We start from the raw sequence: 16,396 nt of genomic DNA, 5'->3' as shown, positions 1-16,396 counted from the left end.
TGGTGAAAAGGATTTTTAGATACTTGCAAGGTACATCAGAATATGGCTTATGGTACCCTAAGGATGATAACTTTATTTTATGTGCATATATAGATGTTGATTGGGATGGAGATATTCATGACTGGAAAAGTACTTCCAGTGGAGCTTTCTTTGTTGGAAAGAAGTTGGTTTCATGAATTAGCAAGAAATGGTCGTGTACTTCTTTATCTACTATTGAAGTTGAGTATGTTGTTGCTGCTACTAATTATACACAAATTTTATGGATACATAAAATGTTGAAATATATAAAGGTGGATTGTAATGCACCGGTAGTTATTCACTATGATAAATCTGCTGCTATTGATATATCAAAGAATCCGGTATTTCATTTTAAGACAAAGCACATATCTATCAAATATAACATTTTGAAGGAGAAGCTGGAAGCAAATGAAGTTAAACTTGTTGATGTGAACATTAAAGAATAGATGGTAGATATTTTCACTAAACCAATATCCAAGGAATCATTTGAATACTTGAGAGACAGATTGGCGGTTTCTACCCCTCTGACAGAGACTTGATTGATGCATTTTGGCATCAGTCTGACATGTATTATCAGAGATACTATTCATTTTGGCACTAATGTGGGATCCTAATACTTAGGGGGAGTAGTCATCTTTAAGATTCAAAGGCTTTTGCTTTTTCTTTGATATTTTTGTCATATTTATGGCATTGATGTCAAAGGGGGAGAGATAGTGATGTGAAAAATAAATTCAAAACTTTACAGAGATATTATTCAAAGGAGGAGAGTCATTGATATATGCAAGAGATTGTTGGTTGTCTTCCACAAGGGGAGACTTGTTTCGCATTTCTTGGTACTTAAATGTTTTTCACATCTAGTGTTACCATCAATACCAAAGGGGGAGATGGTTGGCCATTTGGTGGAATTGTTTATGTGTTGCATTGATGTTTGGGCATTGATGTCAACACTAGGTGTTTGGATTCTTTACTGACACCCTTCTTGTCTCAGTAGGTTGAGTAGTTTTTGGTTAACTTGGATTTGACATGATTTGGTAGACTCTGCTATAATCTGGTGATAGAATTGTCTTGTTCATGATACTCATACTCATATTTAGTCAGTTGGTTTTGGTCTGTTGATTGGATGCTATCCTTCTTACTTAGATGATTGGTTTCTGGTTTTGGCAAGGGCTTCACCAACAGAGATTTTGGTGGAGATCTTTGATGAATTGCATAATTTGTGTTCTTATAGCTTCTAATGGAGTTTCAAGATGTTGTTGGTGATGATCATGTTTGTGACTTGGTGTTTGGAGATCATTACTGAAGTGTGTGGACCTTTACTTGGTCCCGATTGATCTTGTTTATGGACTGACATTAATGAAACATGTGCATAGGACCTATTGTTCTATTTATGGGATGTCTTATGTGTTGGATATTATTTGTTTTGGTCTAAGGCTGACATGGTTTGTAATTATGTAATTGGTTTATTGTCTAGTACCCGACCTGATTGTTTATGGTCGAGGGTTTGTAAAAATAAGATGTACAATCTCATTCTAAATCATCATGGTTATTGTAAGAGGTCATGGTCAAATAATTTAATGTGGGAATAATGTAATATAATTCAAAAATAAGAGTTGGTCAATCATTGTAGATTGAAATGCGTTTGTGTAAGAGAATTTAGTCCTCTGGTATCGAGCTTAATCAGGCCTATACTCAGGCATAGGAGATGTTGTCTTTTACAGTTCAAAACTTCTCCGGATTGTAGTTTGAACTCGTATGTAGTCAGTGAGACTCCTTTTATAATGAGCCCCTTTATTGTAATTCATATACTTACTGCAAAAGTATTATCTGACTGTGGGTAAGCTTCCAACCGTGGTTTTTCCCTTTACGGGGTTTTCCATTTACAAATCTTGGTGTTGTGTGGATGCCTTTTATTATCTTTCGAAGATATATACTGAGGCTTCAAGAAACAAATTACACAGCATGGAAGATTCAGATGCAGACTCATCTGAGATGTCTTGGCAAGGATATTTGGGAGATCACACAAAATGGTGTCACACCATATAATCTGGGATCTGGCAATCCTCCTCTAGAAAACCTAGACAAGGAGCTTAACGATAATTGTAAAGCAAGAGAAGCCCTCTTGTGTGCACTTTCTGATAAGCAAATAATGGGATTAATAGAAAAATCATCTAGAAAGGCTATATAGGATATGTTGTAGACTCTTAATGAAGGTGACCCTATAGTGAAGATTGCTAAACTTGATGGTTACCGGGTGAGATATGAAAACCTAAAGATGGAAGAAGATGAAAGGATTACTGCATTCATGGAAAGGGTAAATGCAATTTTTATGGGAATCCAATGGTGTGGTGGAACTCTTAGTTTAGATGAAATTGTTTCTAAAGTCCTGAGAGCCCTAGCACTGGCTTACAAAATGAAGGCTAATGCTATTAATGAGTTGAGAACAATGGATAATACATATGTCAACAAAGGTACTTTGGTTGGGAAACTATCTGCTTTTGAGCTTGAGGAATTTGGATCTTCTGGAGCTCTAAAGAATGAACCTACTTTTCATGCATCTACATCTATAACCAGTAAGAAAAACTTGAAAGCTCTATATGCAAATGAACTAGAAGATATGAAGAGAGAAGATGATGAGTTTTAGCAACTTGAAGCACTATTTTCTAGAAGAGTACCGAAATGATGGGTAGGAAGTAAGTATGAAGGGAAAGCACCTTTTAATTGTTTTGTATGTAATAAGATTGGTCATTTTGCATCTAGATGTCCTAAAAAAAATTCAATATTTGAAGAAAAAGTTACAATATCATTTAAGCCTAACCCTGGATATCAGAAGAAGTATAGATTCAAGAAAAACAAAGATAAATCATGCTACATAGAAGATGAGGAAAGCATTACTGATTCAAATGATGAACCAACAAAAGACTCTGCTAATGAATTTGGCAATAGGAAAGAATGGGTATTCTTGGGTATCAAGGAAGATGATCTAACACTGGAAGAGAATGTACCTGAGGAGAAGGCACTTGCTACTAAAATTGAGGATAAAGATGAATGGGTAATTGACAGTGGTTGTTCACATCATATGACTAGAGATAAAGGGAAGTTTCTATCTTTGCAAAAATTTGATGGTGGACTAGTTAGATTTGGAGATGGTAAGGCATGTATGATCAAAGGAAAAGGAACTATATCATTGGATGGTAAGACTAATAATGACAATGTTTATTATGTTGAAGGTTTGAAGTATAGTCTTTTGAGTATAGGAAGATTGTTAGATAAGGGATTTCAATTATAGCTCAAGGATGGAAAATGCAAAATTATTAATAGATATGGCTTGGAGATTGCAACCGGTATACAGACAAAAGGTAACATATTTGATTTGAACTTTGGTGAGAAGACATGTTTGATTAGACAGATTGATGAGAGTTGGTTATGGCATGAAAGACTATGTCATGTGAATTTTGATTGCATTGTGAAGATCAGTTCGACTAAAGCTGTTAGAGATATACCTAATATTATGAAGCCCTATACTCTGGTATGTAAAGAATGTCAAATGGGTAAATAGGTCAGAACCTATTTTAGGAGTATACAAGATAAATCAAATGATGTTCTTGATCTTATTCATACTAATATTTAAGGCTAAACTGGAAATTGAGACATGATTGAAGATTAAATGTTTTATATCAGATCATGGTGGAGAATTAATATTGGGTGAGTTTAATAACTTGTGTGACAAGCAGGGTATAAGAAAACAATTTTCTACTCCGTAGATACCTCAATAGAATGGACTTGTGGAAGGGAAAAGTGGAATTATCTCAGATGGTGCTAGAACAATGATGATTAAGGAAAATCTACCTCATATCTATTGGAGAGAAGCAATTAGTATAGCAGTTTACACGTTCAACAAAGTACATATCAAAGGAGAAACCAGTAAGACACCTTATGAATTACGATTTGGCAATACACCTACAATTAAATATTTTTGAATTTTTGGTAGTAAATGTTATATCTGGAGAGATGATACTATTGGTAAATTTGATCCTAGAAGTGATGAAGGCATATTTATTGGTTATTCTAATGAAAGAAAAGCATATAAATGTTATAACAAGAGTGCAGAGAATTATGGAGAGTGCTAATGTCAAAGTAGATGAGTTGAGAAAATGTCAAATCAAAATTTATGAGAAGGAACCGGCAGTGGAAATGATTATATCTGAACTGGTAGAACCTTTACTAGAATAGAGAGTTGAACCAGTTACTTTGGAAACATCAAATAATTCTACAGTAACTGAAGAATCGGGAAGAGGAACAGAGAGTCAGAAGACTCCTAGGTATGTGAGATTGAATCATTTTGTAGATCAAATCATTGGGGATAAGAGCAATGGAGTAATGACAAGAAGAAGACCGATAACTAATGAGGTATATTTAATTTCATAAGTTGAACTGGTATCAATAATTCAGGCATGTAAAGATGAATTTTTGGTTAAACTATATGGAAGAAGAATTAGTTTAGATTGAGAAAAATAACACATGGACTTTGGTTCCCCGAGCTAAAACTTAAAATGTCATTGGAACTAAATGTGTTTATAGGAATAAATTGAATGAGGATGGTAAAGTTATAAAGAAATAAGGCTAGATTGGTTTGTAAAGGATATTCTCATAAGGAAGGAATTTATTATGGAGAAATTTTTGTACTAGTAGCTAGGACTGAAGTTGTAAGATTATTTCTTGTCTTTGCTGCTTATAAAAACTACAAGCTTTATCAGATAGATGTTAAATGTGTAGTATTGAATAGGGATCATGATGAGGAAGTTTATATTGAGAAACCTGATGGTTTTCACTATCCAATGGTACTGATATGGCTTGCAGGTTAAGGAAATCATTATATGGATTGAAATAAGCACCTAGAGCTTGGTATGCAAGGTTGGATAAATATGTTTTGAAGCTTGGTCTAACTAAGGGCAGTGTTGACAGTAATTTATATTATAAAATCACTGATGATGATATATTGATTATTAAAGTATTTGTTGACGACATTATTTTGGGAGGTGAAGATAAGTTATAAATAGAATTTTCTAAGAATATGAAGAAAGAATTTGAGATGTCTATGATTGGGGAGATAAAAAATTTATTAGGTTTGTAGATTACTCAAACTGACAAAGGTATTTTTATCTGTCAAACTAAATATACTAAGCAATTGTTGAATAAATTTGGTATGGGAGATTCTAAACTGATAAGTACACCTATGGTTACAAGTGAGAAATTAACAAGGAAAGATATTTCTACATCGGTAAATCCTACCAAATACAAATATATGATTGGAGGTCTACTTTATTTGACTCAGACTAGGCCTAACATTATAAATGTTATTTGTATTGTTTCAAGATTTTAGAGTGATCCCTAGAGAAAATCATGAGATGGTGGTGAAAAGGATTTTTAGATACTTGCAAGGTACATCAGAATATGGCTTATGGTACCCTAAGGATGATAAATTTACTTTATGTGCATATACAGATGCTGATTGGGCTGGTGATATTGATGACTGGAAGAGTTCTTCTAGGGGAGCTCTCATTCTTAGAAAGACGTTGGTTTCATGGATCAGCAAGAAAAAGTCATGTACTTCATTATCTACTACTGAAGATGAGTATGTTGCTGCTGCTACTAATTGTACACAAGTTTTATGGATGAAGCAAATGTTGAAAGATATAAAGGTGGATTGTGATGCACCAGTAGTTATTCACTATGATAACTTTGCTGCTATTGATATATCAAAGAATCTGGTATTTTATTATAAGACAAAGCACATATCTATCAAGTATAACTAGTTTATGTGAATAGTAAAGAATAAACTATAGATATTTTCACTAAACCTTTATCCAAGGAATGATTTGAGTACTTGAGAGACATATTGGAGGTTTCTGCCCCTCCGGTAGAGACTTGATTGATGTTGTTTGGCATTAGTCTGGCATGCATTATCATAGATACTATTCATTATGGAACTAATGTGGGATGCTACTACTCAGGGGGAGTAGTCATCTTTGAGATTCAAAGGCTTATGCTTTTGCTTTGATATTTTTATCATATTTATAGCATTGTTTTCAAAGGGGGAGAGATAGTGATGTGAAAAATAAATTCTGAACTTTATAGAGATATTATTTAAAGGGGAAGAGTCATTGATATGCAGTTGATTGTTTGTTGTCCTCCACAGGGGGAGATTTGTTTGGTATTTCTTGGTACTTAGATGTTTTTCACATCTAGTCTTTCCATCAATGCCAAAGGGGGATATGGTTGTCCATTTGGTGGAATTGATTATATGTTGCATTGATGTTTTGTCATTGATGTCAACACTAGCTATTTGGATGCTTTACCGGCACCCTTCTGGACCCGGTAGGTTGACTAGTTTTTGGTTAAATTGGATTCGACATGATTTGGTAGACTTTGGTATAATCTGGTGATGGAATTGGGTTGTTCGTAATACTCATACTCATATTTGGTCAGTTGGTTTTGGTATGGTGATTGGATGCTATCATGCTTACTTAGAAGATTGGTTTTTTGTTTTGGCGAGGGTTTCACCGATAGAGATTTTGGTGGAGATCTTTGATGCACTGCATAATTTGTGTTTTTGCAGCTTCTGATGGAGTTTCAGGATGTTATTGGTGATCATGTTCGAGACTTGGTGTTTGGAGATCATTGCTGAAGCATGTGGACCTTTACTTCATCTCGGTTGATCTTGGTTATGGACCAACATTAATTAAATGTGTGCATAGGACCTATTGTTGTATTTCCAGGATGTCTTATGTGTTGGATATTATTTGTTTTGGTCTAAGGCCAACATGGTTTGTAATTATGTAATTGGTTTATTGTCTAGTAGCCGACTTGATTGTTTATGGTTGAGGGTTTTTTATAAATAAGATGTAAGATCTCATTGTAGATCATCATGGTTATTGTAAGAGGTCATGGTCAAAGAATTTAATGCGCAAATAATGTAATATCATTCACGAAGATGAGTTGGTCGATCATTGGAAATTCAATTGGGTTTCTGTAAGAGGATTTATTCATCCGGTATTGAGCTTAACCAGAACTTTACTCAGGCAAAAGAGATGATATCTTTTATAGTTCAACACCTCTTCGGATTATAATTTGGACTTGTATGTAATCATTGAGACTTCTTTTGTGATGAGCAGTGTGCTCTAGGCTGTTGGCCTTCCTACAAGTGTAGGCCCCTTCATTGCAATTTACATACTTATTGCAGAAGTAGTATCTGACTGTGGGTAGGTTTCCCACCGTGGCTTTTACCTTTACCATTTTTTCCACATACAAATCTTAGTGTTGTGTGGATGGATTTTATTCTGTGATTATTGTTTATGCTTAATTGGATTAACTGCTATTCTGGTATTATTGTTTTAGATTCCGGTATTAATGTTTATATTGTTAATGCTTCCAGTAATTTGTAACAACTGATTCAACCCCCCCCTCTTAGTTGTGGTTTGGTTATCTAAACTATCTAATAAGATGGACCATTGTTGATCATCATAATTCTTCATTGACTAGCCGTATGACTGAATTTATTGTAAGCAAAAAAATTCCCATTAAATTTATGAGCATTAGGTTTCCTTTTTGGAGGCCTTCTTGAGTTGTTCTTTTGCTGAGATAACTTAGAACTTTCACCTTCCTCAAATAAAAGACCTTTTGTGTCATTAGGATTGTTCTGACATGCAAGCATCTCATCAAGTCTAGCTAAACTATTCTGGAATTTTTCCTTGTATTCATTTGCAACACTAAGATCACCTTTGAAATGTAGAACCTACTTTCGAAGATCTTCTTCATGATCTCTAGCAGCTTGTAGGTCATTCTTCAACTGTCCAATTTCATTTTCAAGTCTGCAGCATTCATCTAATTTTTCTTTTAGGAACTGGGTAAGCTTTTCTTCATTTCTTTTCTTTCTTCTATCTTCTTTGTCAATCTAATCACAATAGCTTCCATCTAATTCTTTTGGACTATATTGGCTCTAGCAAGCCTTTCACATTCTTTAGTCTTCTTCTTCAGGGGTTCTTCATCAATGCTTTGACTTTCTTTCTCCTTTAGCTTATCAACAAGTTCCTTCCTCTTATCCCTTGACTTGTTCAAATGATCTCTCAATGTCTCAATGTATTCCTCAACATCATTTTCTTTCACTTGTCAATTCTCATCTTGTGCATGATCAAGATCTTCCAGAGAAGCAACCAACTATTATTTCAAACTACTAGAATCTATTGATTCATTTTCCTAGATCAAACTCCAGTTGTTAGGCTTCTTCTGAGGAACTAGGCTCTTTCCAAGAAACTATGCTCTGATACCAATTATTGGAATCAATGAAGACTGAGACGGGGGGTGAATCAGTGTTATGCAAGTTTTAACTTTACCAATTTAATCTTTGAACCATTTAATGCACATGAAAGAAAGTAAAGTGAAGAAACATAAAGCAAAGAACAACAACACCATAACACCAAGATTTTTACGTGGAAACCTATTTAAGGGAAAAACCATGGTTGGATTCAAACCCACAATATTAGTATAATTTGTTAGAAGTATTAAAATATTAGATGAGAGGAATGCACATGCATTCAGGCACACAACCTAGAGCCCACTACTCAAATTATAATTAAGACAAACAACACCAGAAGGCCCACTACCTTAAAAATAATTATAGGAGACTACAAATGGCTTTGAACTAATAAATAACATTTATAAATGCTTGGATGTAGTTTTGATTAACTACAAAATATATGATCTTATTCAGTTCTACAACATTGCTTAGTTCAAACACTTTGCTATATGCAAGAGCATAGATCTTCACCATTCACATGTGATACTACCCATATTTGCTCATACATACATCTCATACCATTGATATTCATAAAAATAGACATTACAAATGGTCTTATATATCCGCATTACCAGATTAAGAACCATTTCATGTCGGCTTCAAGAACATGCCATAAAAGATAAAATATGCAAATAAGTCAACTTAAATCTAAGTCTAATTCACATGCAGAACAAAACAAAATGTCCAAATGCTTACCACATGATAGCTCATCAACCTCGAATACGTAAACAATCAACAAAACTAATCTGCAAGTTCGCAAGGCGAATCTCCATGCAGTACAATTGATATACATTGTTCTTACCCAAAACCATGATTATCGAATCTTGTAACTATCATGAATCTCATCACTGGAGACCATAAACTTAGAATAAGGCATATTACATGACCACAAACCTTCTCTAAAATCCATATAGTAAAATGCACAACCAAGATAACCCACCAAGAAAAATAGTACACTACCGGATACCTTTTCTACTTACTCGACCTTACCGGACTCAATCAATATTAACTCAATCTTCTATAATTACGAAAACATGAAGTGTGGATACCATGACTGATATGAGTTACCATCAATGACAACTTCTGAATATGACTACAATATCTTATGCCAACAATATAATCTTATCCATAAGATACCTTGGTAATTTATAAGGCGCCATATAAAATTGTTGTACATGAATATATTAATAAAGTTAATTATTGATTATTTGAGCTACAATATAGGACAATTCTCCTATACTAGAATTTTACATATTTTTAGTTCCATTTTTTCTCTCTTTTATAAACCTATGTATATGAATTTGCTCACTATTTAACATAGAAAAGAAAAATCATCAAATTATTTTGGTATTTTCTAGTATTTTCAATTTCTTGTACAATTTTTTTTAATATATTATACATTGCCCACTCAGTCAAGCATAATTCTCATAAATGATCACTTGCCATGATTTCAGTTCCAAGTTTTATATCCTTTTCAAACTTAAGAATGTGAACACTCCTATGGAATAGGCCAAAAATGAAGTCATGTAAAATATTTTGGTGTTTTCTAGTATTGTTAACTACTTTTGCACAATTTATTACTCAATATTCTTTTTCATTATATCATAACTTCAACAAGAACACATCATGTGATTCCATGTAATGCCCCGCCAGGAAACCCTAAAGGGATAAAGCTAAACACAAGAATAGATTGCAAATAATTTTATTTTTTTTAAAGTTAAACACAACATAAGATACAACAAGATATCAATGTTTAGATTACATAGTGGAAGACATCAACTATCACCTAAAGTGTTTGCCAATGTGATTACTTAAATTTCATAATTCACTTAACTCATACAATTAATCCAATAACATGATTATCTTAATAACGAGATAATTCTTAAACAAGGATGATTTCTTTCAAAAGTTGGAAATATAATTCACAAGATAAGGTTCATCCATTAATATTTATTCATATCCTACATTCAAGCTTTTCATTAAAATATAAGCCATGCATCTAATATTCTAACACATTAGAATTTCATCATATTATATGAGATCTTCCATGCACACTTAATTTCCTTACAATGACTGAATATGATCCATTATCCTAAGATACATCCTTTCATATTCCAATTTACTACATTCAAGAGAGGACTGCATACATGCATTTAAAATTAATCTCATCTTATCCACTCATACATTCTATTAAAATTTCATTCATTCATGATAAAATTGGATAAGGAAAACATAAGAGAATAAACACCATATAGCACCATAATGATCTTGGAGTTCACCCCTAAAGGACTACATCTCCAGGTCTACTCAACTGGAAGACCCCTCCGATAATTAATAAAGTTAAGAATACATAAGGTTCTCATAATTTACAATCCTACCATCAAGACGAAACATAATCATTATACAAACGACCACATCAATCAATTAATACATAAACGATCCTTGAAAAGGAAAGGATCCAACTGAACATATTCAAAGCTAAAACAAAGGTCCACTAGAGCATCCACAAAACCAAGTCATCGTAATCCCAAGGTCTAACATGAAACCAAGTACTCACAATGGAATAAGCAACAGGATGACTCCACAAAAGTGCTCCTATCAAGACCATACATCAACACACACTAGGGAACGTAGGGATAAGTGTCATCACACAACCTGGTATGGCTACCCTGGTAGGTCTTCATAGGTTCCGGCCCCATACACTGGGTTACCCTCACAACCTAATCCAAACCTCTGGCCCATCCAAGCCTCATGTGGACCCACACATCCTTTCATGAAGACAAGGATGATGGGTTGCCATTTCAGGCCTTCTCACAACATGTCGAGTCTGTGTTAGCACTCGTCCCATGTGTGAGGCACAATTATCTTACTTAGAGATTAACATTCTAATCTACTGTTAGGTTATCACTTTTTAGACTCACTTTTGATGGGTTACCAAGTAGCCATTTTGGGTGCGGCCCCAATCAAAAGCCACTTTCCCATACGACACAAGACTATACTCAGATGAACTCACAAACCAAGGAATACTCATGGTCAAGCAAACGGAGTTCAAAAAGGAGGGAACAACCATTTGGTCAAACACAACTCAAAAGAGGTACACTTATTGACGGTACTCTAACCAGAGACTTGACCAATTATGGTCAACCACGAATCATCATTCGACACCCACATAAAGGATATGATCAATACAACACCACAACAAAATAAAAGTCAACTCAAGACTGAGGACAGAAATAGGTACCCCAAATCAACTATATGACAGGGTCCAATCAAACAAAGCAAGGCTTGCCATTACTGAAGCACAAGCGAATATAGAAATTAAACTCGCATAGGCAACCATTGGTAAATACAATCTTTTTTTTTTTCAAATTGATTTAAACATTAAATGTCGATCAAATTTTCTAAATGATCTAAGTTAGATTGTAGTTATCTACCTCATCTAGGTACATGTTGTTCTTGGTTTTCTAACTCTCTAAAATTCAATTGCCTTGAACATTCATAAATATGCCATTATGAGTTTTTAATCCAATTTCACATAAATATAATTAAACAACCATTAAACAACTAAATATGATATTTAATCCTCAATTAAAACATCATTGTCATATTGGTTCAAGAATAATTCCTTTAAATTCATCTTTTCAGAACCAAGTTAAACTATACGGATCAAGGAAACATAAACATATAAGGAGTCCAATTAAAGGTAGTCCATTCCTACTTAACAATTATTTCCTTGTGCATATATAGAAAATTACCAAAATTAAATATTAATTAATGTATATATTTATTAATCCACGATTAATTAAATATAACAAATTAATTATTAATGATGAAATTACGAAATCAAGTATTTAATTAGAAAAAAATCTGCATTAATAATAAAATGAGATTTGAATCTTAATCAATGTATATTCAACACTATACAATTAATTAATAACAAATTATTCATGAAGGAAAAATTTATTTTTTTATTTTTTTTATTTTCCAAATACCTAGATTTGGAAAGGAAAATATTTCCAACACAATACCATACTCGCAAAATGAGATGGATTTACACAATTTAACATCAAATCTGTCAAATCCCAATCTAAATTTCATTTTTAAACTCATATAAGAGAGATTCATTAGAGTTTTAGACAAATATTTCTCAAAAATAGCCAAACCCCAAAATTTGGTTTTAATTTTTGAGAGTCCATTTATACAAACAAAATTGACATCTGGAGGTTTGGAAAGGAAGCAAGGAGGATTTAAGATCCATAGATTCAAACTACATCTCCTCCATTTCCCAAAAGCATAAGATCTTTCAAACTTCTCAAACAGATTTCTTCAAAATCAAAACAATTTCTGATAAACAAAGAAACCAAAAAAATATAAACCAAAATCTTACCTCATATAGCATTCCTGGAAAGGATCTGATGAAGAGGCCCAACCTGCAGCTCAAGAAATTTCTCCTCCTCCAAAACCTCCAAATTTGCCTCCAAAATATTTTTCCAAAAATATACTTTTCCCCAAAAAATTCAATCCCCAACATTTTCCAAAAGTCTAGGTTAAATGGGAAAGATTTGACCAAAATTTATTTTTGGAGTTAAAATTTTTATTTAAAATAATTCACAAAAATCATTCTTTTAAACTATATCAATAATTTAAATTTTCTCTTCAATTTAAAAATTGATTTTCTCTATTTAATTGAACTTGCTTCCAATTTAAATCAAGCAATTCAATTTAACGATAATCGCATAAAGGAACTTTGTTCAATATAATCTCTTAATCTTTAATTCGCAAATACATATTTAATTGAATTAAATACTAAGGACTAATTACTCAATTTAACCATACACACCAAACACGTAAACCAAGAAGGTCAACCACACAAATGACTCGCAAACCCAACCAAAAGGGAATACCGACGATGATTTACAACGCTCACTTGAGCACGACTATGGTCAAATGAGAAACTCCCAACCACCTAATCCAATTCTAAGGATTAAAGAGGTACACTCAAACCTCTAATTCCAGGCAGCGATGAACCTCGCACCCATGTGGCACTGTACCTGAAATCTCCTGCATCCAAGAGAGTCATACATGCATACATATATAAACTTAATGAAAGCGTTAGCCCGAGATAATAACATGAAATAGGAGAATTAATCAATCTTCCATACGAAATGGCGCAAAACCCACATTAACAGGTATGCACTTAATAAAAATATCTAACTATAATCATTATATTATGATACACTAACCAAGGTTAAACCACGATTAAAAATTGATTAGGGCAGGGGTACTACATTCCATCCTTCAACATATATAATCCATAGAAAATTATCAAATGGAAAAAATTTATACATTGAGAATATTTCATTGTGAAAGTAAGGCTAACCAATTGTGCACAATTTATTACTAAAGATTTTGTTTTCAATATATCATAACTTCAACAAGAACACATCATGTGATTCCATCTCTCAACATATAGAATCTATAGAAACTTTTCAAATAAAAAAATATTATACCATGAGAATATTTCATTGTGAAAGTAAGGATAAACACAACTCAAGTTGTCAATGGGTCCTTGGTCTACTGGTGAATTTGAATGGATCCAAATGAGACCACCAAGGATCATCCACCTAGTATGGCAAGAGTAGGATGAAATAAAGTACTAGACATTACAATGCTCCGTGTTGACATGATGATTTTCTATGTAATTATTTTATAATCTCAACATAGGAGGGTTATGGAAATAAAATCTTAATTCAAATTTTGAATAAATTGGATGCATATAATATGATGAGAGGACATATGGTGCTTGAAATATGAATATATATCTTAGGCATACAAACATGTAAATATGTAAAGCTTCAAACCTAATAATTGAATTATGCAATCAATAAACAAAGCATATTGAAAGATAAAGATTGTTCAACCACATGAGTTCATGATTAGGTTCACAACATATAACTTGGCTAACATTACAAATATATCCTTAATGGCTAGAATCAATCATAAAAGTAGATGTGACAGTAGGTAAGTATACACCCCCAAATCTACATTCAAGTGAATGGGCATGAACTCGTTAGGTTAGCTAGGAAGACCTTGATGCTAATAAGAACCTATTTAATATAAGTGCATAAAAAATGTTTACTTTTATCTATTAAATAATACAATGATTTTATGTAAACATTTATTTGAATTTGATACTAAATTATAATTATACATTACTTCATTTTATTTATAAATATTATGTTAAAAGTATTGAATATTATTTATATTAACAGTACAAAACAATTAACTAAAATAGATTAGAACAATTAAGAAATATTTTGTTTAAAATTTTAAACAAAATGAATTAAACATAATATGAAACTTAATTTAATAAATGTTTGAATATATAAAAATATAAGTAATCATATAAAAAAAATTAAAGTAATCATATAAAAAAAATTATATTATACATATTAAAAAAAGGAGCAAAAATAGAACCATGTGCGAAAAAATAGAATGGTCTTCATGTCACATGGTTTATCAAAAAAATTCTACAAACTTTATTGTTAATAAATCTCATAAGAACTCGTCATAAAATCCACTGAATCAAAATAAAAAATAGTGGTCATTTCTGATCCACAGAAAATGACATTTATTACATTTAAAAATCCCCGAAAAGATTTAAGAATCCTAAAACTTAAAGCTAACTTTATAAGCATAGGTTACGAGTTCTGATAACTCCAGCTACATGAAATTCCATCGCCATTACCGGAAATCCCATCACCATTACATTTGCTTCAAGTTTCAGAGCCTTCCACTTGTTCCTACAAGTTTTGTAGAACTAAATTAATTTTGAATTGAACTTCTATATGGTTCTTAATCTGAAACTAATCTTGAACTTGTTGAGTTGTGATGTTTAGCTCTATGACCAGAGCTTTCTTTAAGTCTGTAAATACAAAATTAGAAACAAATAACTACACAAACAATATGTATTGGCTTACTAATGTTTCATTAAAAAATTTGAATGTTTATAGATCAGAAGATTTTAAAGAAATGATACAAATAATCAATATAGTATATCTTACACTTTCTTCACATTCCTTTACTTCAAAAATGTTATTATTATTTAATAGAACAGTTTTTGACAAAACTTATGAATCTATGATAGTTTGCTACTCCAAATTTATCATTACCCATCTTAATCAAAGTGGATTGTAAAATTCATCAGAAACAATTTCTATTTATTTTCCTATATATCAATAGGTAATCTTAAAATCTAAATCTAAAATCAATATTTTTTACAGTTAATTCTTTGTAAATGTGAATAATTTTTTAAAAGCCTATCCATTGATCAATTGAAATATAAAAATTAACCTAAAACAAGATCACAATAAATCTCAAATTTCCTTTAAATCTCAAATTTCCTTAGCTTAAACATAATTCATAGATCAAACAATTTTTAAAAACCTATCCATTGATCAATTGAAATATAATTCACAGATCAAACAATCTAGAATTCACAAATTTTCAAAACCTATCCATTGATCAAATTTCCTTAGCCTAAACATAATTCACAGATCAAACAATCTAGAATTGTTAGCAAATGAAAATCTTTACTAAAAACTGATCAATAAGGATATCAATGGAAACAAATTGTTACATGTGATCTATAGAATCCTTTATTGTATAGTCCCAACAATATAAAGATATGTTTACCTAATTTTTATTTGAAAACTTTTGATAGTTTATATATAAATAAAATCAACAAGTAATGTACAACCATTTAAAACAGTTATTAAATAGGGAAAGTACACATAACTTATTGACTTTAGTGGTCTCTTTGAAATAGCCTCAACCTCCTTTTAATATTTATCTTTATTGAGGTCAAGTTGCATGGCCATTAGAATCCTTCAATAAATAATATTTTTTTGCATGGTCACATTAATTTGACATTTTCTCTCGGCAGAAAATAGAAAACAAATAAGTAGTATGCAGCTTCCACCTCAATGAACCTCCTACAATGGGGATGCAACCTCTACCTCAATG

The sequence above is a fragment of the Cryptomeria japonica genome, chromosome 5 (assembly GCF_030272615.1).
Source record: "Cryptomeria japonica chromosome 5, Sugi_1.0, whole genome shotgun sequence".
Taxonomy (NCBI): domain Eukaryota; kingdom Viridiplantae; phylum Streptophyta; class Pinopsida; order Cupressales; family Cupressaceae; genus Cryptomeria; species Cryptomeria japonica.
The sequence above is the reverse complement of the archived record's forward strand: the minus strand, read 5'-3'. Positions refer to the sequence as shown.